We start from the raw sequence: 25215 nt of genomic DNA, 5'->3' as shown, positions 1-25215 counted from the left end.
GCGGGATGGTACCTAGGGTATGTATAGATACATGCACCAAAATTTCTTTCGGAATCTTTTCTCTTTCCCAATTTTCTATGCAGGCTTCTAAGTACCTCTTAGGATCCGAATTACCTCTATATTTCATTCTAGCTCGTGGGCGGTCTTCTTCTTTACTGAACCTCTCTCTCATGGCTTTCTTTATAGTTCCCCATCCACGCAATGTGTTGTGGTGTGTCTTCCACCACCTTGCCAATGTGGCAAGTAATGCGATATCTAGCAATGGAACCTTGTGATCTTCCTTACTTCTCTATATACTTTGTTTAAGAATATGTCCACTGGTTCAATACCATGGAATTTGAGATAGTCGCTTACCTCTGCTCCTATCCAATTTATCCTTCCTATATTTGCACAATGTCTGGTATAAAGTTCATATCCGCCTTTCTGCAATGCATCCAACAAAGCTTCTGAACCAGCTTCTGAGCTTTGAATACTCCTCCAGCTGACTGATCCTCATTTTGTATGATTTATATAATCCTCTCTCTTACCTAATGTTAGTGTGTATAACTAGTCTAGAATTCCTGGCTCGTCCCTGTCATATACAGGTTTCGTGAACCTGGGTCCTTCATATGGGTCCAAGGGTTGTATCACCTGCATTCCTTTTGCTTCGAAGATCATTAGTTCTTTCTTCAGGTCAATGACATCATATTTTTCATAGGCCTAGTAGATCCCAAGGAGTGCTGGATATGGGTCCTTATCACCCATTATGTCAATTAATTCAAATTCAATGTATTTCCTTACTCCCGCCACATCCACCTCTATGTCTACTAGCCTTCCAATAGGTAGAATACAGTACTGGTTCACCACCCTCAAATGTATCGGTGAATACTTTAGTTGCGGCTTCCCCATCGCCTCCCATGTTTTCCTGGGAAAGATGTTTACATCCGACCCCAAGTCCAGCATCTTGTCTTTGACTTGGAATCCTACAACCTAAGCATTGATTTGGAATTCCTTTCCGATTCTCTTTTTATTCCGCCACACTCTCCTTGTATGCCTTTTGGGTAAGTTGGCAGATGGTAGTTTTGCTTCCTCTTCATCTTCTAGAAATGTTGCTTTTAAACTTTTGTGCAATTATTTCAACATGTGCTCATCCTCAACGATCTGTAGAAATAAATTAAACCATTCTTCTATCAGGTGAGCATTGTTGAGTGTGTTGTTATTATATTTTTGTTTCTCCTTTATCTCGGTCATTCCTCCAAACAATTTAGCTGCCTCCTAATTATATTGTTTTTGTTGTACATGCTTGTATGATTTCTTCGGGGATGTTTCTTTAATGATCAAGGGTAGGTCCACCATACACCAATCTTCCCCGATCTTCTTTCCACCTCTTGTAACTATATTAATATTAGTTATGGGAAAATCATAGTCTGTACAAGGTTCAATGTTAACTAGGTTAGCCCCTCTCTGTCTATTCCTTTCCTCCCACTTTGTGATGAGCTTTGGGAAATCCTCTGTGGCATGTGTATTGATTCTACATTTCGAACACCATGGTCTCCTAGGGAGCGGACATTACCTGGCAACATGCCCCTCTTGGTCAAAGTTATAGCACCTTACGAGACCTCTTCCTCCTGCTCTTCCTCCTTTCCCATTTCCTCCTCATCCTCCCCTATTGGACTCATTGATTATGAACGTCGACTTGTCCAGTCGTTCTGCTAAAGCATCCAATGCCCTACACTAGTCAATGTGATGCATTGTACAACACAAAACTCATAATAGTTGTTATTAGGGACATTGGAGTACTTTTGTAATATATGGCACATCCATGGTAGATGTCCATACATCCTACAAATTTCATAGTATTCTTGATTATTCCATCTGGGGAAAGCTCCTTGCACCCCTATTGCCACAACTCCTACTGTTGGTGGGGTTCCTAATGGTCCTACAATCCCCCCTGAATGGTTAATTCCCCACAACCTTGGACATTCTGTCGCAACATGTCCCTCCACCATGCAGTGTGTGCAACATACGTTGGGTCTAGTTGGTCAAACTGGTTTTATATCCTTTAGTTTCTCCATTAAGTTGGAAATCTAATTTTGGAGGCCCATAATTGATGGATCCTACAGTCCTGCCCCCCCTCCTATATTCATGTGGGTATCTAGCCATGGCCTCTATACTTGACACTTTTTCTAAAGCATCCTAGAGAGTCTCGATCTTCTGTTGCATCAACGACGTTCATGTAAGGGGTAAGAGTACCTTCATTTGCCATTCTCTTTGGTGATTAGGATCTAGAGTGTAACTCAACATAGAAATAGCATCCTTAAATCTTTGCATTAGTTCCCAAGTAGTTTTTCCTTCCTTCTGCTTGATTTCCCATAGCTCTGATAACCCCCACTGGTCAGTTTGAGGTACTTTAAATTCTTTCATGAACCCTCTCTTGATTTCATCTACTGTGGGATTCTGGTTCTGTTCTGCCCATTTTATAAACCAACGTAGAGCTCTCTCCCTCAATGTGGTTTGGAATTCAACTGATTTAGCATTGTTTGGTGCCTGACATGCTCCCCATCTATTTTCATAAAGATACCAGCCTTGTTCTACATCTTCATTTCCTCTACCCGCAAATTCTGGATATCTGGTGAAAGAACCTGCCATGGTTATTCGAGTATGTGCCAACAACACAAATCCTTTGGTTCCAGGCTACTGAGATCCTTGCAGTCCCAGATTACTAATACCACCAATTCCCCTGTTGTTTACTGTATTGAAACTGGCCTTATATTTCTCATATACAATGTGTACTCGTATTGCTTCAGCGAATTGAGCAACAAATTTTTTTGGATTATTGTAAGGCACCAGTGGAAGGTTGGGAGGGATGCTACCTGTACCTTGGGGATATTTATGCTGACCTCTTGTGGATGTTTCATCTTCAACAAATAACCTTCTCATGACGTTACCCATTTCCTCTTCTCTTTCCTCTTCGCGACTGCTCGACATCTGTTCCTCCGCTATCATTCCCGCAACCTGTAAGGAAGGACCCTCTTTGTTATCCTGGCTTCTATCTTTCCTATCACTATTCTTATCTTGTCCTACATCCTCTTTTATTCTCTCCCTCTCTTTTGAGCTCCCCAACACTACTCCTACTTTGTGGGGTCCCATTTTTCTCTTCTTTAGGTTTTGAACCACTCTCGCCTGCCACTTGTCAGCTAACAATGCTCTCCTCTGCGCCCTAACATATCTGTTTTTCTGCAATACTTCTACATCCATTCCTTCAGCAACATCTCTATTCCCCAACCAGTAGCATCCTCCCCTTAGGTCCTTCCCCTAGTATTAGGGTTTTACGCTACCATCATTGCTGTAGGTGAGGGTGGCAGTCCTTCTTCTACCATGAACATATTAATCCACAACAACACTTCCCTCACCAACCTTCCTCTTAGTCCTAATTTGAAGGTCGCTTCCGCCCTTGAAAAGGATTGATAATTCTCTACGGAAAACTCGACTATGTAACCCTCCACTGTAGTTTGTACCCAAAAGTCAACTGCCCTTGTCAGATCGTTGTCTAATTGCCGAAGCGATACAAGGTTTGAAGGAGTCCAGTTGCGATGAGGTTACGTCATTTCCTCTAATTGACTTTGCAATTTTAGCCTTCTTAGTCAATTATACAGGTCTTCTGGAAACTTGCACTAGAAGATCTCGTATTGGTCACTTGCACCCTTAGCATATAGAGTCTCTCTACTCACTTTGGCAATCGGTTAGCCCCTTTGAAAAACTTGTCCTGCAATAAATTGATCTACTCTTTTAGTCCACCAATCTCTAATCTCTTTCTTGAATATCCTCGACAACATATTCCGAATCATTTCTTGTAACTTCAGGTCCTGGTAACATAACCATTTGTTGGCACAAAAGTGACATCAGGGAAAGACCCTGGTTTAGGCACAAAGGACCAACAATGGTTCGTTGTAGTCTAGGACAACACCGACATTTTCACCTTACCCAATCGATAAGGAGTCTCATCCAAGGCGTGTCACGACCAAAAGTAAGAAGGGTTCAACATAGGGTCAAGGATATATCAACCATTAGTCTATAAGCGACTATGCATATACTCAGGCTAACATTATATTAATCATTACAATGAATCTACCATGTGCATAGACTTGAAGTGCATTCAAAATTTTAGTAGGTCCATATAACATAAGCAATTACACACATTATACCAAGAAACCAGTCCAGTTCTTCATTCATCTTAATTCAACAAGATATCAGTACATGATACATTGGCCTCAACCATAAATAACTATATGAAATACCTGATTACATGATCTAATTGCCTGCAAGAAACTTAGCCTGCTTCTCAACTACTACTCTAGTCTTCAGTTCAGATGCTCTGAGCAATCATATCCTCCTCACTACTCGTCCATGACTAGAACACTACCCCCAACCCATCAAGCCTCAACCAACCCCTTTCTCCTTTTGTATTCCTTATGCCACTTGCATTGCCAGTTCTCGCTCGAATGTTTCTTTCCTTGGCTACCTCTCGTCCACCTTGTCCACTTGACTGCCCTTGCTTTCTGATGACACCTCGCTGCAACCATCTTGTAATTGCCTATTCCTGTCTTCTGCCCCAGTTGTCTTTTCCACAAGCTGATCGTTGCTTTCGCCACCCGTTTCCTATTCGTTGTATCTTCGAAATTTTACAAAATCCTTCAAAATAAAAACGAAGGCCCAAACATGACAGATTTTTGGATGATGCACAAGAGAATGTGGGAGCACCCACTTCTCAGCACAGGCACAGGAGGTCACCTAAGAGGTACACTAGATACATGGCTCTTATGGGTGAATGTGCTATGCAGAGCCATCTTCTTTTAAGGAAGAAGTGCAACAACTAGCTTGGGTTGATGCCATGGTGGAGGAGTATGACTCCATAGTTCGTAATAGTGTTTGGATTGTGGTCCCATAACCGAAGGACAAGTCATTGTTGAGCTCTCATTGGCTTTACAAGGTAAACCAAGCTGCAGATGATAGTATGGAGAAGCATAATGCTAGATTTGTGGCCCGTGGATTTTCACAGGTAGAGTTGATTGACTATGATGAGACCTTTTCTCCTATTTCAAGGTACTCACCAATCATATCTATATTGGCACTATCAACACATAGGGGTTGGAAGATAAATCAAATGGATGTGAAGAAAGCCTTTCTTAATGGGATGATTGAGGAAGAGGTGGACATAGAGAAGCCTGAAGGTTTTGAGACCTTTGACCATGAGTCACATGTGTTTTGGCTCAAGAGAGAATTGTATGAGTTGAAGCAAGCACCCCATGCTTGGTACACCAGGATAGATAGCTACTTCACCAGGTTGGGCTTCACGAAGAGTGAAGTGGATGCTAACCTATACCACATAGTGGTGGAAGGTAAACTGTTGATCATTGTACTTTATGTTGATGATCTCATACTGATAGGTGATGATTAGCTAATCAAGTCTTGCAATGAGGACCTTGCAACAGAGTTTGAGATGAAGGACATGGGGATCATGCATTACTTTCCTGGCATGGAGGTATGGCAGAGAGATGGGGAGTTGTTTGTGTCTCAGGGCAAGTATGCCAACGAGAAACTCAAGATATTCCGCATGGAGAGAAACAAACCCATGGAGACTCCTCTAGCAGGTAACTAGAGGAAGGAGGATGCTACTTCAGGGGACATAGTGGAAGGTACTGTTTACAGGCAGCTTGTGGGTTCAGTTATGTACTTGGTGAACACATGATTTTATATTTGCTATGTAGTTAGCTAGTTTAGTCAAGGGATAGTTAGGCCTACCAAGCTCTATTAGACGACAGAAAAGCATGTGTTGAGATACCTCAGGGGCACTTCTTAGTATGGATTATGGTATAGACAAACAGAGGGAGTGAATATTCAAGGATTCACTGATGCGGATTGGGTAGGGATTCCATATGACATGAAGAGCACATCAGGAGCGATATTCAGTATTGAGTCAACGATAGTTTCTTGGTACAGTAGGAAACAGAGGTTGGTTGCACTCAGTTCGACAGAGGCAGAATACATGGCTAAGAGTCAGGTAGCATGTGAGGCCATGTGGATGAGGAAGATCTTAGTTGGTTTGTTTGGTCAGTAGATGGGTCCAACTGTGATTTACCACGATAATCAAAGTTGTATCAAACTCTCTGAAAATCCAATTTTCATGATCGATCCAAGCATATTGATATCTGATATTAGCATCTCAGAGATTGTGTAATGATATAGATTATGTTGTTAGAGTACATTCCCATGAAGGAGAAAAATGCTGACATTTTGACAAAGGCATTGTCAAGATGTAAATTCGAGTTTCACAAATATAAGATTGGGGTAGTTGATAATCCCTTTCTTGTTGAGAGGGAGTGTTGATAAATGGAAACAAGAAATTCCAATTTAATTTGTCCTTGAATTAAACTGAGAATTAAAATCAAATTCTATTCTCATAGCAACTTGTAAATAGTTAATTAAGTTTAATTAACTTAATTATCTTAGGAATTTCGAGTTGGAAGTCTTTCTGTAGTAATGTATATGTTCTCCATAAATTTTAGGGGTCCAATATGAGTTTAAATTGAGTTGGAAATTAGATCACTCAGTTTACTGAGTTAAGTTCAGTTAAATTAGTTCCAAACTATTTGAGGAACTAATAGAGAGTTAACAATCAATTAGTGCACTAGTGCATCCACAAGTGTCACTATAGTTAACTAAATATTCCCTCATCAGAAACTCATGCATGTTGATTATGAGAAAGACCCAGTTGAGACTAGAGTGTAGGGACAATGTACTATCAGTTGTATTATTTACTGGAGTGTAAATATCATGCATTCATCAAAGATTGATCCTATGTTTGGATTGCACAGTTTTGGAAGCATGAATTCCCTTTAAATACGGGTTATTCATCCTAGGAATTACGAAAGAGATTAGGGGCTTGGAGAGCTGTAGAATTGGCTAAGCGTTGGCCAAGAGCTAGCTTGTGAGCTGAGAGAGTTGAGCATACTTGTACGGAATTTTTCTAGTGAGAACAAGCTTTGTATATTCACTCATATTTCTAATATATGTAATAAAGATAGTGGGGTTTTGAGTAGTGGCTTTCCCCATATACATATTGCTTTTTGTGCCATTGATTTATCTTCTTCTTGTTCATATTGTTTTCATCGATCTATTGGCTTCCGCTGGTTGAAATTAGAAGTAGATTCTTGCCTTGTGCTTTAGTACATTGCATGAGCTTGTGAATCTATAGGTTTTTCTACACACCTAAAGGATGTCAGTCCTATAGACATGGAGTAGAAAAAAAGGTTCTATGAGTAGGGAAGTTTGAATGAATTACAATAATGTGAATATGTTGACTAAAATTGTATTTGCAGGTGACCAAGATATGCATATTGTGATTTATCCATTGAGGCTAGTGTACGACATTATTTGATAATAGTTGTAAGGGTTTGACATGATTTGGTTGATTGTTATAGGTAAAACAGTGTTTGAAGTTTCAACATGATGTTTGATAATGATTTAGAACTTTGACTTAATGATTGATACATCTCACTGTGATAGAAAATTTAGGATTTTACCTGATGACTAACGATTTGATTTGATGATTGACGATTTGCCTTGATAACAATGCTATATGGGCATAGTGACTTTAAATGACTAATATTGATATTCAATAATGGTTTTGTACTGGCCTCCTTGTTCTTAGCACAATTGAAGTATTGACAATTGTGATTCAATGTTAAGTAAACTCACAATAAATGGATGGAACCTATTCTTAGTATATGCATTTTCATCTAGTGACTTATATTATGATCATGGGGATGAATTGATGAAGCTTGGTTTGATAATTAAATGACAAATTGTTGGCATTGTAATAGATGAATTCATGACTTGATGAGAGATCTACCTGTCCCCTGGTCTAAAGAATTTGATACTGTGATATTGATGATTTTGATATTGGTTCTGATATGGTATCTAAACTTTGATAAGCTGACTTAGTCGATTTGATTGTACATTATTGAACATATTGGTTTGGTAAAGTGCTATGTTTGAAGAGAGCACTTTATGAAGCAAGCTCCCTAATCTTGATATGTCTATACTTATAGTTATGTAGTGAAGCCAAGATGACTTGTCAATCCAAACCTCTACTTTAGAAGTGTTCCAAGCTATGGCTTTTATTTTGGTTTTGGTTTTATATGCTGACAGTCTACTATTGATAGGTAACGAGCTTCCGATAATCTAAGTAAGAGGGATATGGCTTCCTGAAGATCAAAATAATGAATCATGGCATGATGAATTGATTCTGAAGTTGAGAAACGATAATCTATATTGTGAAGCTATTGAAGAAGTATTGGAAAGTGGAAATACAAGTCCTTAGACACTCCTATTGAATTTCAAGAAGTTGACAACTGAAATTTAATTGAAGAATTGATGTTCCATTTTGATCACCCATCCGTGTGTGTGTATATCTATATCTATATCTATATATATATATATATATATATATATATATATATATATATATATATATATATATATATATATATATATATATATATATATATATATATATATATATATATATATATATATATATATATATATATATATATATATATATATATATATATATATATATATATATATATATATATATATATATATATAGATATATATGATGTGCATATAACATGAGGCGATTCCAGATTGATCTACTTCATACACATTGAGTTTCCACTGATCAACCTTTGAGATATTTGCATGGAATGAACAATTTTTGGACTAAGATATTATTCCTATGATATGTGACTACATGGATGTTCTAATTATGATTGGGATCATTATTAATGAGATGAGCATATCTAAATGCTTCCTTAGTATGATATCTAACATGATATGATAATTTTGTTGCTTTAAGCATGCCCGAGGCTGAGTACGAGGTTGCTAACATGACTAGCCATGAGGAAGGATGAAGAAGCCTTTTGAAAAGATGTTTGAGGAAGTTATGGATATGACATGGGTACATTGATGACAAAGAATCCCATATATATAGCTGGGATTGAAATACCTTCATATATTGAGACAATGCTGCTATTTGAGACAAGCTTAGGCTTGTGGTTGACACCTCCTTGAGAGGGAGGATGACTATGATATCCTTTTTTTGATATATATGATTATTTAAGTTCTAATATGATATTTTATTTGATGAATTGAATGAAAAGGGGACCATTTCTATTGCAACCTGATCATCAAGATGATACCAGATATAAGTATGATGAGAGCATCACTGATCGAGGACACTGAACCAACTCTTCCTCCTTGTTGAGCTTCCAGGGTGTGGAATTGAGATAGAGGGATCCTGGGGTTGAGGGAACTTTAGAAAATAGGGTCGTAGATGTTGCTCTATTATCTGTTACTGATAGGTTTGGAGATGTTTCTTCCATATATACCCATAGGGTTGGAGATTTTTCCCTCCTATCTTGGTCTTTGCAGAGTATACCCCAGTTGGCATCATAATGACAATTTGGGCTTGTTGGGAATATTTCTCCCCATTTGGCCAATGGGTTAAGAGTGTACTTGGGGTTAAGTGAATTATGATGCAGGTTGTCTACCACATGATTGATTAGAGTCATCGATGGGAAGATCAACAAGAAATAGGATTGGGTTGAGATTTTCTCCCCTATGTAGTTCTAGATTGAGAATGAGCCCCCTGACGTGATTCCAGGGTTGAGATGTGCTCTCGTGTGTTTGGATATCCTATTACTCAATATGGGGTTGTATATGTATAACTCCCCCATGAGATTCGAAGTCAAGATGTGCTCCCCGATGTAGTTCTAGGTTGAGATGTGTTCCCTGATTATATGCTCTCCGATGATGATGCATGTCGTAGAATTTACTCCCTGCTGATGTGATTCCGGGTGGTAGCAGTGGCTCTCTAATGAATAGAGGGTTGTAGAATAAGCTCCCCTCTGGTAACAAATTCTTATTCTTTTATATTCGAGAATGTTTAGCATATGAGCAGGGACAATCAAGAGACAAAAATGAATACGAAGGCGATGAATTGAGATGATCAATGATGATATGTTATGATGAGATACTTGAGACTCGATATGATTTGTTGACAAGATACTCATGACATGATATAGGTGGAATTATCCTTAGTTGAGAGGGAGTGTTAAATATGCAATTGCAGTCAAATTCCACTTTGGACAACTCACTTTATGGATATAGTGATTGCATTAAATTCCTGTTTTTGAGAGGACCAAGATCAACCTAAATATTACTCAAAATAGATAAGGGAAAGTGCACTTTATGAAGAAAATCTCACATGTGCATATTTAATAAGGTTGACCCTAAAGCAAAGTCAACATCCTTAGAAGAATATAAATACAAGTGACCTATACCTCATTTGGACACAGAGGAACAAGTTCGCTCAAAGATGAAATTGTAGGGTCTGAAGCTCGCATCTTATTTTTTAGGGTTTTGAGCCTCAGTCACTAGCACAACAAAGAAATAAGACAACCAAAGTTGCTCACATAAAATCTCATTTGTACGAATGAAGCCTTCCAGTCGCATGGACAACTCTCCACCCATGTGACTGAGAGTTAGGGTTTTAGAATCTCAATCGTTTGCTTGCCACAGTCTAGATTTGACCCCAGTCGCTCGCATGTCAGGCTTAAGGGAGTGAATGGGATGATACAGTCACTCGAATGACTCCTCCATTCTAATGGGAGCTAGAATTTGAAATTTTAGTCTACTAAAGTTTTCGCACGTTGACCACAAATAGTGACAGTTCATTATAGGTTTCTAAATCATGGTTATGAGTATAAACATGTTTGGGTTCATTTCATAGATATTGGTTAGCTTATTTTTTCTATATAGTTGTATGGATGAAGATATGGATCATTGTACTCTCTCTTTTCTTAAAATTTTATGAAAACCTAATAAGAAGAAGAATTTGGAAGGGTTTTCCCCCTTGTGGGGTTTTTCCCTGGTCTCTGACCAATCTTAGTGTCTCTATGTGTGAATCTTTTATTTTGTTGTTCCTTAATGTTCCACTGTATTGGTGATGATGATATTGTTATTTCTACATAGTTGCATATGCTATTCAATAATCATGTAAATATGAATAATGTTATGATGTTAGGGGTGAATGTAATGTGTTAATAAAAAGATGCAATTATCAAAGAAAAGAACAATATAGCTCTATGAAATTTAACACAACCTCCCAAGTACCATTCTTCATGATGGAGTCATACTCCACCATGGAATCTACCCACACATGTTGGGAAATAACCTCTTAAAAATAAGATGGATTAGAATCTATTAAGTTTTTCATGAGTGCCATATATCCTGTATGTTTGTCTGGTGATTTCCTCTATCTGCGTAACGAGCTAGGAGTTTCAACCTACTCCCGAGCTTCCTGCACCAATCTGCCAACCATCTTGGTCCTCTTCCTCACTTCTTTGGAAGGATTTGTGTGAGGGGGTGTCTACACTCGGTGTTCTCTCTAGTCCTCCACATGTGGATACTCGACATCATCCTCTTGGAATGTCCTCTTTCCTTTAAGTAATATCTTACTCTATGGATATGATTGAGGCTCCTCCTTTAGAGCTAGAAGCTCCTCCTCTGGTGGTATGCTTAGATCTCGCATTATATAAATCCTCATGGAATTCTCCTCATTGGATCTCACATCCCTCCTCATAAAAATCATCATGAGTGAGGGGATGTACACCTGGTAAATATGAGGTGTCCCAGTATAGCCTACAAAAATCCCCCTTTGTGAAGTGGGCACCAAATTTTTCCTACTATATTTGGATATATAACAATAAACTATGGATCCAAAAATGTGAAAGTAGGAGATATCTAGCTTCCTCCTAGTGAAAGCTTCTTCTAGTGTAATCATTACAAGAATTTTGTGAGGGCTCGTATTTTGCAAATAAATAATTATGATCCAAGATTTTTCCCACAGGGATAGTCACAATTCCTAGTCATGCAACATTTCTCTAGCAACTCCTACAATAAGTCTTCTATTTTTCCTCTCTATAACCCCATTTTTCTGTGGGTTGTGGGGTGCAGTCAACTCCCTTCTAATATCTTCCTTGGAACATAATTCATTGAAGGCATTAGGCACATACTCTCTCCATTATCACTTCTTAGGGATTTAATTTTCTTTCTAGTCTCATTTTCAACTAAGGATTTAAATTCAACAAACTTTGAATAAATCTCATATTTCTTCATAAAATAGATCCAACATTTGCAGGAAAAATCATCAATGAAGATCACATAATACCTATGATTTAAAATTGAGACTGTGGAAAATGGTCTACACACATATGAGTGAAATCACTCCAAGATGGATTCATCTCTGCTATCTCGGCCCTGGAAAGAGGATTTAACATATTTCCAAGAGTGCATCCCTTGCAAACACAATGTTGATTGAGGGTACATTTTGGAAGTCCAATGGTGATTTGTTTCATTATTTTCAAAGCTCCATGGTGTAGATGTCCCATGCACCTATGCCAGAGCTACCCAACATATTGGTCATGAACATGTTCTACCTTGCCACTAAATGCAACACATGCATACACCTCTAGCTTGTAAATATTCTTAACTCTAACACTGATCTAAATGAAAAGTGGCATCTACCCATGGTATTCATTCACCCATGGTATTCATTCACCCATGGTATTTACCCACCCATGGTATTCATCCACCCATGGTATTGTAAGTGGCATCCACCCATGGTATTGTAAGTGGAATCTACCCATGGTATTCATTCAACCATGATATTTACCCACCCATAGAATTTACCTGTGGTATTGTAACTAAAAAAAGAGTATAAGTAACAATTCACAGTCTGTAAAAGGACAAATTTTCCATCACAATTTAGCTTTTGAAATTATTCTCTATTTTAATAAAAAAAGTTTCTTTGTCATTTTATTTACTGTGTGTTCTCTGCTTTTATTCTGGCATTTCAATTTTTCAGATCTTGCCCCCCAAAAGATCTAGATTAGTGGTGTGAGATTCATGTTATGGCTCCATGGGAATGAGAGTTTGATGAATATTTTAGTTTCAAAGTTTTGTAGTAATATTAAAAAAAATCATGCATGTGCTATGGCCTCCATAGAGCACTTTCTTGGGCAAAGCAAGAAGAATTTTTTTATTTTATTTTATTTTTTCATTCTTTTTCAAGAATTTTTTGGGTGGTGAGTTTGCAGACCATATATGAAAATTTTGGTGCAAATTTGAAAAATAAAAAATAATTGATATGTATTCCTCGTGAAAATATACCCAAATTCAAAAAAATATCAGACAAATTAGAGTCCGAATGAGGGAGATATAGCTAATTTAAAATCAGCTGTGTTGCAAAACATTTTCTGGTGACATTTCGTGGACGACGGATCTCCTATCATTTTTTGCCATTTTTATGCAGAATTTTAGAAAATTGATTGTAGATATGAGCTCCTCTTGAAAAGTCACCCAATTTCAAAAACATAATTGGTCAAATCAGGGTTCTGATGAGGGAGATATCACTGATTTAAAATTATCTATTTTTTTCAGTATTTTTCTGATGGCGGATGGTTGCTGTGTGAATCTGAGTTTCCAGATTGTCTAGATAGGGATTTCAATCACATGGAAAGATGCAGAATGGTCATTCTATTTTCAAAAACAGGTTATACTAAAGATTTTGAGTTATAATGACCGAGTTACGCCTATTTTAAATTAGTTTTTATATATGGAGCAACATTCAGAGGGGGTTCCCTTTGGAGATGTGCCCTCCCACCCCACTTTAGGAGACATCTACTTCACATTCATCAGTTTCAACATAGCAGCATCAGACTTGGGTTCATTGGAGACATGCCTTCCCACCCCAGGCTATGTAGACACCTTCTACTTCATCAATAGTCAACATCATGGTTATGGGTCAACCACACAAAATCCTTGTCATCAAAGTCCATTTGCTAGGTTGCATACGGTTAGTATCACAGTTGGTCACAAGAATTATAGGGCATCTCTAACCTTGAATGTTTATTTTTCATGGTTATGAGTCATCCAAAAACCCACACTTCATTGAAGCCCATTTTCTAGGTCGCACACTGTTAGTATCACAGTTGGTCACAAGCATTACAGGGTATCTCTATCCTCAGACTTTCATTCATCACAGTTATGGGTTAACCCCACAAAACCCTTCTCTTTAGTGGCTCTTCATATTTAACACAAAATTCTCAGGAAGTAACTTCACGCAATGGGGACCATTGCTTATAAAGGAGGGAGGAATGATCTGAAGGGAAGGTGGCATCTACCCATGGTATTCATTCACCCATGGTATTTATCTGCCCATGGAATTTACCCATGGTATTGTAACTGGAATCCACCCATGGTATTGTAAGTGGCATCTGCCCATGGTATTTACACACCCATGGAATTCACCCATGGTATTGTAACTAAAAAAAGACTATAAATAACAAGTCACATTTTGTAAAAGGACATATTTTCCATCATAATGTAGCTTTTACAATTATTATCTATTTTAATTAAAAAAAAATTCTTGTGGTTTTATTTACTGTGTTTTTTTTTTTTTCATTTCAATTTTTCAAATCTTGGGGCCCTCCCTCAAGATCTAGATCAAAAACCAGTTGGTTTTACTTGTCTAGTAGCAACATGCTTTAAATAGGCCTTCCTTCTACTGAACACCACATCATATCCTCTATCTTCAAGTATAGCTACAGAAGTTATATTTTTCTTCAGACCAGGCTCATACATTACAATTTTTAGGTGAATATGGGAGCCTAAATCACTCTTAAAGGTGTCAGTTCCAATCCATTTGGCACTATACCTTCCATCATCTCCAAGATCTATGTGTAACTATAGGTCCTTCTCCTCTAATATGCTAAATAACTCCTTATTTATTTTCATATGAAATGAAGCACCAGAGTCTAAGTTCCATACACTACCTCATACAATACTTTCCATGCATGCAATGAAGGTGAAATCCAAATCAAATTGTGATGTGAGAGCATATCCCCTTGCTCCTGCTGCATGCTTCTTATTGGATTTCTTGTGTGGAAACTTGGTTACATAGTGTACATACTCATGGTAGTGAAAACCTTTAATTTTAATGAAGCCTTTCTTCTTTCCATGGTTCTGGATGGATTCTACCTTGCCTTGGGCCTTATTTCCTTTGGTTTTCCTTCCTTTGTTTGCTAAGGAAATTTTTTCGTCCTCATCAGTTATGGATGTGACTCCATCTCTACTTTTTCTTCTATTCTCCTCCTACACCAAGTCAGACCAAAGTCTCTCCCAATCTGGGAGCTTGTCTCTTCCATTAACTGAATCCAGATAGTTTTGCTAGGGCTTTGGTAGACCAAGGAGTTCTAAGCTCACAAGTTCACATGGAGGCACAGTCTCTCCAACTCCTCCAAGTTCATCTCTCACCTGAGTGAATATGGATAGTTATTGGACAATAGTTTCATTTGTAAGCTTATCTATCAATGATAGTTTCTTGGCATCGTTTTTTCTTTCAAATAGGCTTTTGAGAGCTTCCCAAGTTTCAAATTCTCTTTTCCATGCAAATTTGAAACCACATGGTCTTTGCCTCCCTTCAAGAGAATTTGTGTGTACTCTAGTATGCCATTTTCATCTAGCACAAATTCCATCCCATCTTTCAAAGCACAAAGATTCGAAGTTCCCTCCAATGAGGACTCAAGCCTTAATCCATTACAAGAAAACGTTCCTGCACTGAAGAAAAACATGCACGACAAATATGTTATTCAAAATTTCTTGAGAGATGATTAGGAAATTGGTTTTTATTCAATTTTCAATAGATTTGATACAATGTAGATATAAATTGAAATTTGCAGTTGCTAATGAAATCAAACTAAAATCAATAGACATAAATTTCTACTACTAAATTCTATGGAAGGAAAATTGACAATAGAAAAATTGCAATCATTCAATCACAATGAACACAGTTTTTACTAGGGAACCCAACTAGGAAAAATATCTCCTCTATTTTTATTATATCAAATGAGAACAATGATATATTACAATGATTGCTTCAATGCTTGAAGCTCAACTTGCACTGCAATATTGATCTCCTCCTGTCCTTGTTCTGGCCAATACTTACCCAAAATAGGCCTCCCACTTCCTCCAATTTCCTTGCTCAATTCTTGCTCCTAAAAAATAGGGAAATCTCCTCTTTCCTTGCGAAAATCCTAACATAAATGGATCACCTAATACATCCAATAACTGTACACTCACTAGTATACAATAATGATTAAAATTATGCCTTCTTCCTCCACTTCACTAGGAAATTCAAATTGCATGCATGATTAGGGCTATTTTTAGTAAATTGACTAATTAACTAAGAGTTAGTTGAGTTTACAACAATTACAACTACTCAAATCAACTCACATTGACTCTAATCTATACTGGAGATCATATAACTAACTTTCAGTAATGATAACACTTCTTGATAGCTATATCTTAGCCACCAACTTTCAAACAACTATACTTCTAGCCCACAAACTTGAATTGAATGACTTACCTGAGTGATAATTTGGCCATGTCACTCCTGTTAATTGCCTGAAAACACATCCTTCTCAGTGGAAATTCGAATTTCTTCTTTTGACAAAGGCATAAGTCAAATGAAGCCTTTTCTTGCTACAATTTAACAACATGTATGTTCTTGAGAGTTTGAAGAAACTCTTCACTCTGCTTGTTGGCATAAAAATGTCATCAGGGAAAGACCCTGGGTTTAGGCACAAGGAGCCAACAAGGGACTTCTGTAGTCTAGGACAATGCTGACGTTTTCACCCTACCATAAGGGATAAGGAGTCTCACCCGAGACATTCCGTGACAGAAACTAAGAAGGATTCAGAAGTATATCAAGGATGACCCAACCCTTACTCTACGTACAACTTAAAGCATACATTCATCATGACATTATATCATTATAGAGATAACATTCATATGAGGAAAGACCTTCAACATTAAAATATTTTGAGGAAGCCCATCAATCACAACATTACACATAGATAATACTATGCAATTGGTCCAAGTACTCATTCATATTAATTCAACAAAAGATCCATTACAACACACATTCGGCATGAAGCCATGAGAAAATACATAAAATACTGCAATCACAAAATGTTTTAGATTTTAGACCGAGCCTAGCTATGGGCTTCTCGCCACTACTCCATCTTCTAATTAGGTTCTTCTGTGCTCCACACTCCCTCAGATACTAACCCTCTTCTGTTCTCTCCTTTTATGTATTCCTCTGCTGCTCGAATTACCAGTTCCATTCAGCTATCTATCCCCTCAGCTACTGCTCTTCCTCCTCCTTGTTCACTTGGTTGTTTTTGCTTGTTCCAAACACCTTGCCACAATTATCCCACGACTGCATGGTCTTGCTCCCTTTCCTAGATGTCTTCGCTGCAACTTGATCGTTTCTCCCGTCACTAGTTTTTCCCTCTTCATATCTTCAAAAAGTTCAAAATTCAAAACGAAGGCCCTAACAGGGCCCGACCACAGTTCTTTGAATCGTCTCGAAGTCAATCTATATCTAGTGTTGTGGGTCCTGTTGTTGTTTCTGCGGGTATTTCTGCTTACAGATGCTCCTATTCTTCCCTATGAGGGACTACTGTTTCATCTTCTTCTTCTATAGTTTCTAGCCTCCTTCTCCAAACGAAGGCCCTAATTTAGGAACAACTGTTTTTATTTCCTGAACTTATTGTATTCGCTCAGTGCTATTTTCCACACACTTGCTATGGAGTCAGAATGTTTGATGAATTCCTCTATTGTGCTAGATGTTAGCTGACCTGGCCTGATGATTTTTAGTTTGTTCCACTGATCTTCGATGTTGTTACAGACTTCTTTCAGGGCAAGGACATGTTGGTGGACAGGAGGTTTGAGGTCTCTGATTTTCTTCTTTGTTTTTGAAGATTCCTCCTCTATTTGTTCGACTTGGGCCTCAAGGGTGGAAATTTCTTCATCAATCTTTTCTAGTCGGATGAGGTATGTTCATATTTTGCTGTCGGTAAGTGAAACTTGAATTTTTTCTCGCAGAGGATAGACAGGCTGATTCTTTATGGCTAGGCTGCCCGACTAGTCATGTACTTTATCCATTAGGGAAAACCCATCAGCCAATGCTTTAGCGAGTGATTCTTTTGCAGTGGTGACGATGTTGATCTTCTCATCTATTGTCTTGGCATATATCTCAGTTGGATCAGGCAATGCCGATCTGACTACCTCCAATTTTTTCTTCATGTCTATATTCGTGGCTGTCAGACTCGAGCATGTCACCTAGATGTGGTTGCAATAATCGACCAACATGTAGGATGTAATATCCTTGGGAGCTTCTACGTCAATATATGATATGGTCGGCCACTGATCCAAGTCCGGGTGTGAAGAAGGACCTTTCCAAGGCCTTTTACTTTCGTGATGTGTTAAAATTGCATTTTAAAAGAACATCAATGAATACATCTACATGTTGTAAAGAAGAGGAACATAAAAATCATCAGCACATGAAAACTCAAGACATGATAACGTAGTTCGTCCAGGAGGGACTACGTTTCCGGGCCTCGGTGTCAAGATGGTGTAGGCTGCTGCATTAAGTGCTGTCAATAAAGATGATGTATAGAAGAGATGATGTCGCGATCATACAAGGAAGAATTCCCTCACACAAGAGTGTCTCTAAGATATATCCCACAACTTGGAACTCTCAATCAAACTCCTATCAGTATGACACAAAAACATGCATGGTGAGCATCTCTCCAACATGGCACAAAAGGGATTTCAAAACAAAACACATGCATGACGACAACAAGAGTATCCCAGAAACATACAACAAGGGATCTCAAAGCATAACATAATGAGTTATGACAACAATTACATCACATAAAAGATTCCACATCAAATCAAGCAAGGAATCATGACAACATGTAATAAACAAGATCTTTCATCAACATCAATCAAGGATCTATACAACATAATGCAGAAAGAAGAAGTACATGAACACATAATATACCTCACAACCAAGGGCCATCTGAAGAAGTGGATGTCACACTGCTGAAGCTGCTCGGACCATCGATCTCAAGGCTTCGATCGCATGAAGATGGCCGCTCTCACATGAATGTGGAGATCTGAACTAGCACTTAGAAAAGTGACTAGAAGAAGAAATGAGAGAATAAGAAATCTAAAGAAACCATCAGATTTGTGGCGTCGAGTAGTGTTGAATCAACTGCTGAATCAACTGTCCAAAATCTGAATTCTGAGAAGTTGAGAATTTTGGGCTCAAGGAATCTTTTAGATTCCCCCAAGATTCCTCAAAGATTCTGCTCCATGGATGGACTGCAAATCTGCAACTCATATGATGAATCTGATCTCTCCATTGTGATCCCTGCAGAAAACCATGAAAAACAGGTATAAACTTGACTATATTCTGAAATGTCAAAATTTTACCTCCTTAGGAAAATTTCATGGCTCATGGTTCCACTCCCTATTTTTGCTGAAATCATGGTTCCACATGCATTCTATAAATGACTAGAAGATGCAGACCTATGATGAAGAAACGGACAGTACCATTATGTTCGTGGCGATGAGAGGTGTAAAATAAATATAAAATTTGTCAAATTTTGACAAAGTGAGAATTTTTCCCTCCTGCAAAATTCATGGTTCCTGCATTAAAATATTAATTAATCTACCTTCTACATCGAAATCCATGCCTGCAGTCCCTCTCCTCCTTGAACTTTGTGAAGAGGTAAAAATACTGAGTTTTAAATAAAAACTTATTGGCAGATTCACCAATGTAAAGCAGTTGGTGTAATGGCAAGTAAGGCATATGGTTGAAGAGAGGGCGGGGGATCAAATCCCGCCCCTCCATATATAATACACCACAATTTCTTTTGAACCGAAATAATGTATTAATGGGGTTGGGTTCGCATTGGGCGACCTGCCCCTTAAACCCTGTGCTAACACTTTATCGCTTTAACTGCTGTCGACATCGGTGCTTTTCCCAAAATATCAGCGATCGGCCTTTTCAATCGGCGATTAATGTGGGATCACGCTATTAAATTGGTGCGATATCAGGGGTTCTGCCGATATCATTATTGGCGATATATCAAAATCGGCGATCGGTGCTTTCATCGGCACATGTGTTGGCGATTAGCATTCCAAATCAGTAATCAGCATGGCAGTTGGCGTATTAATCGGCGCGATAAGAGGTGTTGGGGTGATATATTACATGCGGCATATATATAACATATATGGTTATGCGATATATATATATATATATATATATATATATATATATATATATATATATATATATATATATATATCTAGATATATATATATATATATATATATATATATATATATATATATATATCTAGATATATATATATATATATATATATCTATATATATATATAGATATATATATAGATATATATAGATATATATATATATCTATATATATATATATATATATATATATATAAAAAATCATTGTTGCCATTTGCGATAAGGGTCGTTTAAAGGGTTCAGCAGGGTTGTGACCGCCAATCTCGAAACCATATATTTACTTGTTTTTATATAGTTACATTAATAACTATATTAAAATAAATTTTGTTTCATGGTTATTTAATAACCATATAAAGATGATTTTTGTCTCTTATGCAGGTTTAGGAGACCAATGAAAGAACGCCAAGTGCCAATGGCTGATGGGCTGCCATGTGGTATACTTTGGGCCCCACTTTTCCCTATCATGTCAAACTTTGAAGAGTTCTATCTTTTGCATACGAGCTCAGTTTGAAGAAACGTTCACACCTCTGCGATCATGACGATGAGATACTTAACATGAATGTGTTTCGAGAATAATCCAAACACTTTGATTTTTGAGCCATCTTTGTCCTATGTGTCTCTCTAGAGCCACTTGGATTAGTCACAGTAATCGAAATTTATTTGTAACCTGATCTACCTGGGCCTATACATCATTATTTTCTTGTTTCATCTAATATCTTTCTTCCGTGACCTTCTGTAACTGTCTTCTCTACTGTTCATGTTCATGGACAAGGTCATCATGTAATTTCTCTGCCCTCTATGTAGCTTGTTGGATGAAACCAAAAAACCACGTCGATGACTAATGCTGCAAGGTTTCTTCCTGCATTGTATTTGGATTTGTAAAATTACTTTGAATAGGTAGGCTGTTGGCAATGGACCTGTCTGAGTGAGATGGTAGATAGTTTTCATGTTGCAAAGACGGGTGAACTGAAGTGTAGGTGGAATAATGGTAGGGTTTGGATCAACAGGAAATTTATAGGGAATGTTGTCTAGTACTTCTTAGTTCCCACTGACTGTGGAGTAGAAACCATTGGACCATCTCCTAGTAGTGGGCCCAACCCTAGAAGTAGGGATACCGACGAGGATTCTTGAGTGTCATTGCCTTGAAGAGGCTCACAGTACTGTTGGGTAGATTCCACTTCCATCTCTTTTGTGGCTACATGCATACCAGGGGGGATTGTTTCAAATAGGGTCGCAGAGGTGGAGGCTGTATGCGGGGATGGATCCTGCGACCCTGGTGAGAATGCGAATGAGGTTTGAGGATTTTCTTCAATGATTGGGGATGCAGATACGGACTGACTGGCCTTGCCAGTGAGGTCAAAAATTGGGACTACAATGGTTGTCTTGGGCTTCTTGGGGACCGAATTTTTAATTCCCCTTTTATGCTTTGGCTTTGGGATTGTTGGCCTTTATTGTGCATGGGGGCCAACATTGGGAATTTCTACAACTAGAGGAGTGGTTATTATCGGATTAAACAGAGTGGAACCTTGAAAAGCCATGGATTGTGTTGCCTCACCTGAAGGTTCAGTGAAGTTCACAATTATTTGTTTGAGGGACGACATTCATTGCTCCATCCGAAGAACCATCGGCTCTACGTCATCCTGTGCTTGTCGTTTCCTGCTACTCCCTGCTGCTTATTTTGTTTTCAATTTTGGCCTCATCCCTTCAAATAAATATCTGTATTTCCCTTCGGTGATCTCACACGCAACCCCCGGCCACAAACCAACCTCGCTATGGAATGCTGCTTCTGATAAAACAAATCTCTGCTGCCTCATTTGAAATGTTTTTGGGTGGACACATCTCGGCCTGATGTATGTGTGCCCATGGGTAACCCCAAACCAGATATCTTGTGAAAACTCATCCAACTGCTATCTAGGTATTCTTTCTGTTGTCCTGATTGTGATCAAAATCAACCCATACCATTCAAAAACTGCCGCCTCATTGATTTCTTTGTTGTTGGGGTCCCCTGAAGATATCCATGGATCATATCTAAGCATAATGGGATAGTCATCTCTAATTTGTATCATTTCTCTTCCTCTCGGTGGTCACCATTTCCACATTTCTAGAGTCATCAGTATGTAGCCAAATATGAAATTTGTGCTCCTTTTGTAAATGTCCTCATAGGATTCAAATAGCTCATTCATTACAAAGGCCGACCAGTTCAGCACCTCCCCTTGGCAGTAGTGTTCTACAACTGAAATTGCGTCTAGGGTACATTCGTTCTTGGTAAAATTCCTCATTATTTTCACAGCTATTATGTAGAAGGAGAATCAGATTTCATCCTTGGTGATAAGATCAATCTTCGCGCCTCTACCCCTGCACTTGGTCTTGTATTTCTCGTAATAATCCTTGTCTCCTTTCTTCGCTCACTTTGTTCCTCCTTGGAACGTTTTAGCCATTGTATTTACTCCTACAGAGAGTCTTGTCAGGCGATGGATGTCATCAATGTGAATGGGGTATTCTTTCTCGAGCCATAGCAATCCCCCATGCATCCTGCTAGCTAAGAGATTTTTGCATTGCATCACTACGAATTGCGTGCTGAACATAAGTAGGCTTCTAAGATTAATCAACGTCGATCGTTGGAGGCCTCTGAAATATTTTTTAACATTGGTTGTAATTGTGCCATCTCCTTTTGGCACATCTTCCGTGTATACTTCCCGCTTCAACGATGGAAATTGGAAACAATCGAAGAGATTATTATCTACTAATGTTGCTTTGTCATACTTTCCATATAGATTTTCTACCATTGTAATTCACTCATCCAGCCAGTCATTTGGGATTGAAATAATTTATTTTGTCATCTTTGTGCGCCTTTGGTAGAAAACCGTGATCAGAGATTTGGAGTCTCTGTCTCTCTGTTTCTATTGGTTCTCAGAGTAAACTTGAAGTTTTTTTTTCACTTGCATTTGAAATTTTGAAACTCCCTGCATTTCCATGCAAATTAAGTAGACAAATTTCTGAATGGACTTGATAACTAATTACTACAGAAAATTTCCCTATGTTGCTTAATCATGTTATGCCACTGTCTGCTGACCTAGATCTGATTGGTATGACGTAGCACGGGAAAGGGAAGAGTGGGCCGCATGGTTAATAAAGTTTCCATAATGGTGTGTAATTATTCGCTGATTTATTCTCAAACTGGAAAAGATTTTACATAACTGTGTCTGGTAGGTGTATTATTGCTTACTTATTATGGAAAAGACCTATAGTACGATGGAAAAGAGTCGTGGAATGTGTGACTATCCCCCCGCCCCACCCCCCCGACCACAAGTGGGTTGCAGTGACATGATATGATTGCCACAACCAGATTGACATGTGCTATTTATTTTTGAAAAAAAACGAAAAAAGACATGGATTGTAAAGGAGTATGCTACTGACTCATGCGACTCACTATGCATTTATTATAGACTGACTATGTATTATTGACTAAAACCTACTTGCGGGCTTGTTTATGAGACCCCTTCAATTTGATGACACGATTGTGGATTTGTAGAAATGATTCAAGTGTGTGTTGTTCACCCATCCAGGAAACAGTATCCCATCCAGTTTCGCTAACTTCACTACCCAAAAATCTTTAATCTCTGCAACTATGAACGACCCCAACCAATGCATTTGAAGTTTTCCCAAAATTTTTTGAAACTTACTGTGATACAATAGAGCATGATCCCCTATCTTTAAGGTTTTCTTTTTGATGTGTCTAACGTGCCAAGCCTTCTGTCTTATTTGTTCAACTAATTGGTGGAACTCTGCTAAAAACATCGATTCATCCAACTCCATCAGTTGTTCCATTCTCTCTTTCAAAGCTGCATCATCTGTCATTTTGGTGGCTTGAGAGATAAACTTGCTCGGGACAATGAATTATGCTAGTACTACTCCCTCTCTACTGTATACTAGTTGGAATGGCATTTTATTGTGTGTCCTCTTTATTGTCATTCTATAAGCCCATAATGTTGCTGGTACCTGTTCATCCCAATCATCTCGGTTTGCTGAAACAATTTTTGTCAGACCCCTCTCGAGTATTTTATTAAAGGCTTCAACCATTCCATTGGCCTACGGGTGGTACAAGTTGCATTTTTTATGCTAGACCATGAAGTTCTTTAGGAGAGAATTGATAGTTTCATTAATGAAATGCATCCCTTGATCATTGGTTAATATTTTTGGACATCCAAATCTGGATATAATGCACTCAAAGATGAATCTTGTTGCAGTATCTACTGTACAATCCTTGACTGGCGCTGCCTCTGCCCACCGAGTAAGGTACTCTGTAGTGGTTATGATGTATCTGGAATGGGAATGATGTGTTGGTGGTGTGATAGGGCCGATGAAATCTACTGCCCATTTCTCAAAGATTTGTACCGTGTGAACTGGATTTAAGGGTAGTTTATCCTGATGTGATGGTTTCCCGACTCTTTAACAAACATCACAATTTTTTGTGTATTCTTTAACATCCTTGTGGATGGTAGGTCACCACAACCCATCTTGCAGTATCTTCCTTACAGTAGCTTTGCCCGCGACATGGCTTCACGTGACCCCAACATGGCACTCCCATAGTACTTCCTGCCTTTCATATTAAAAGAGACAGTGTCACAGAACTTGATTGAGGCCCAACTTGTATAGGTGTCCTACAATTAGTTGATAATATGTCACTCTCACTATTAGGTGTTGCTTCTGTGTTGACGTGTATCCCTCTGGGAAGTATCCTGTTGTTAGTAACACAAAAATCTCCTCTAAGTAGTCTGGAATGGCTTCTATTTGGAACAAGTCAGCATCTGGTAGTTGGTCGTCTAATGGTCCTTCATTTTCTCCTGATTCTAACCTTGATAGATGGTCTGGCCCCACATTTAACCTTCCCAGTTTTATGACCACTTCGAAAGTGAATTC

Source organism: Pinus tabuliformis, chromosome 6 (assembly GCF_031772625.1).
Source record: "Pinus tabuliformis cultivar Carrire ecotype Pingquan chromosome 6, CPIR1, whole genome shotgun sequence".
In the NCBI taxonomy this organism is placed as follows: domain Eukaryota; kingdom Viridiplantae; phylum Streptophyta; class Pinopsida; order Pinales; family Pinaceae; genus Pinus; species Pinus tabuliformis.
Note: the sequence above shows the minus strand (reverse complement) of the source record.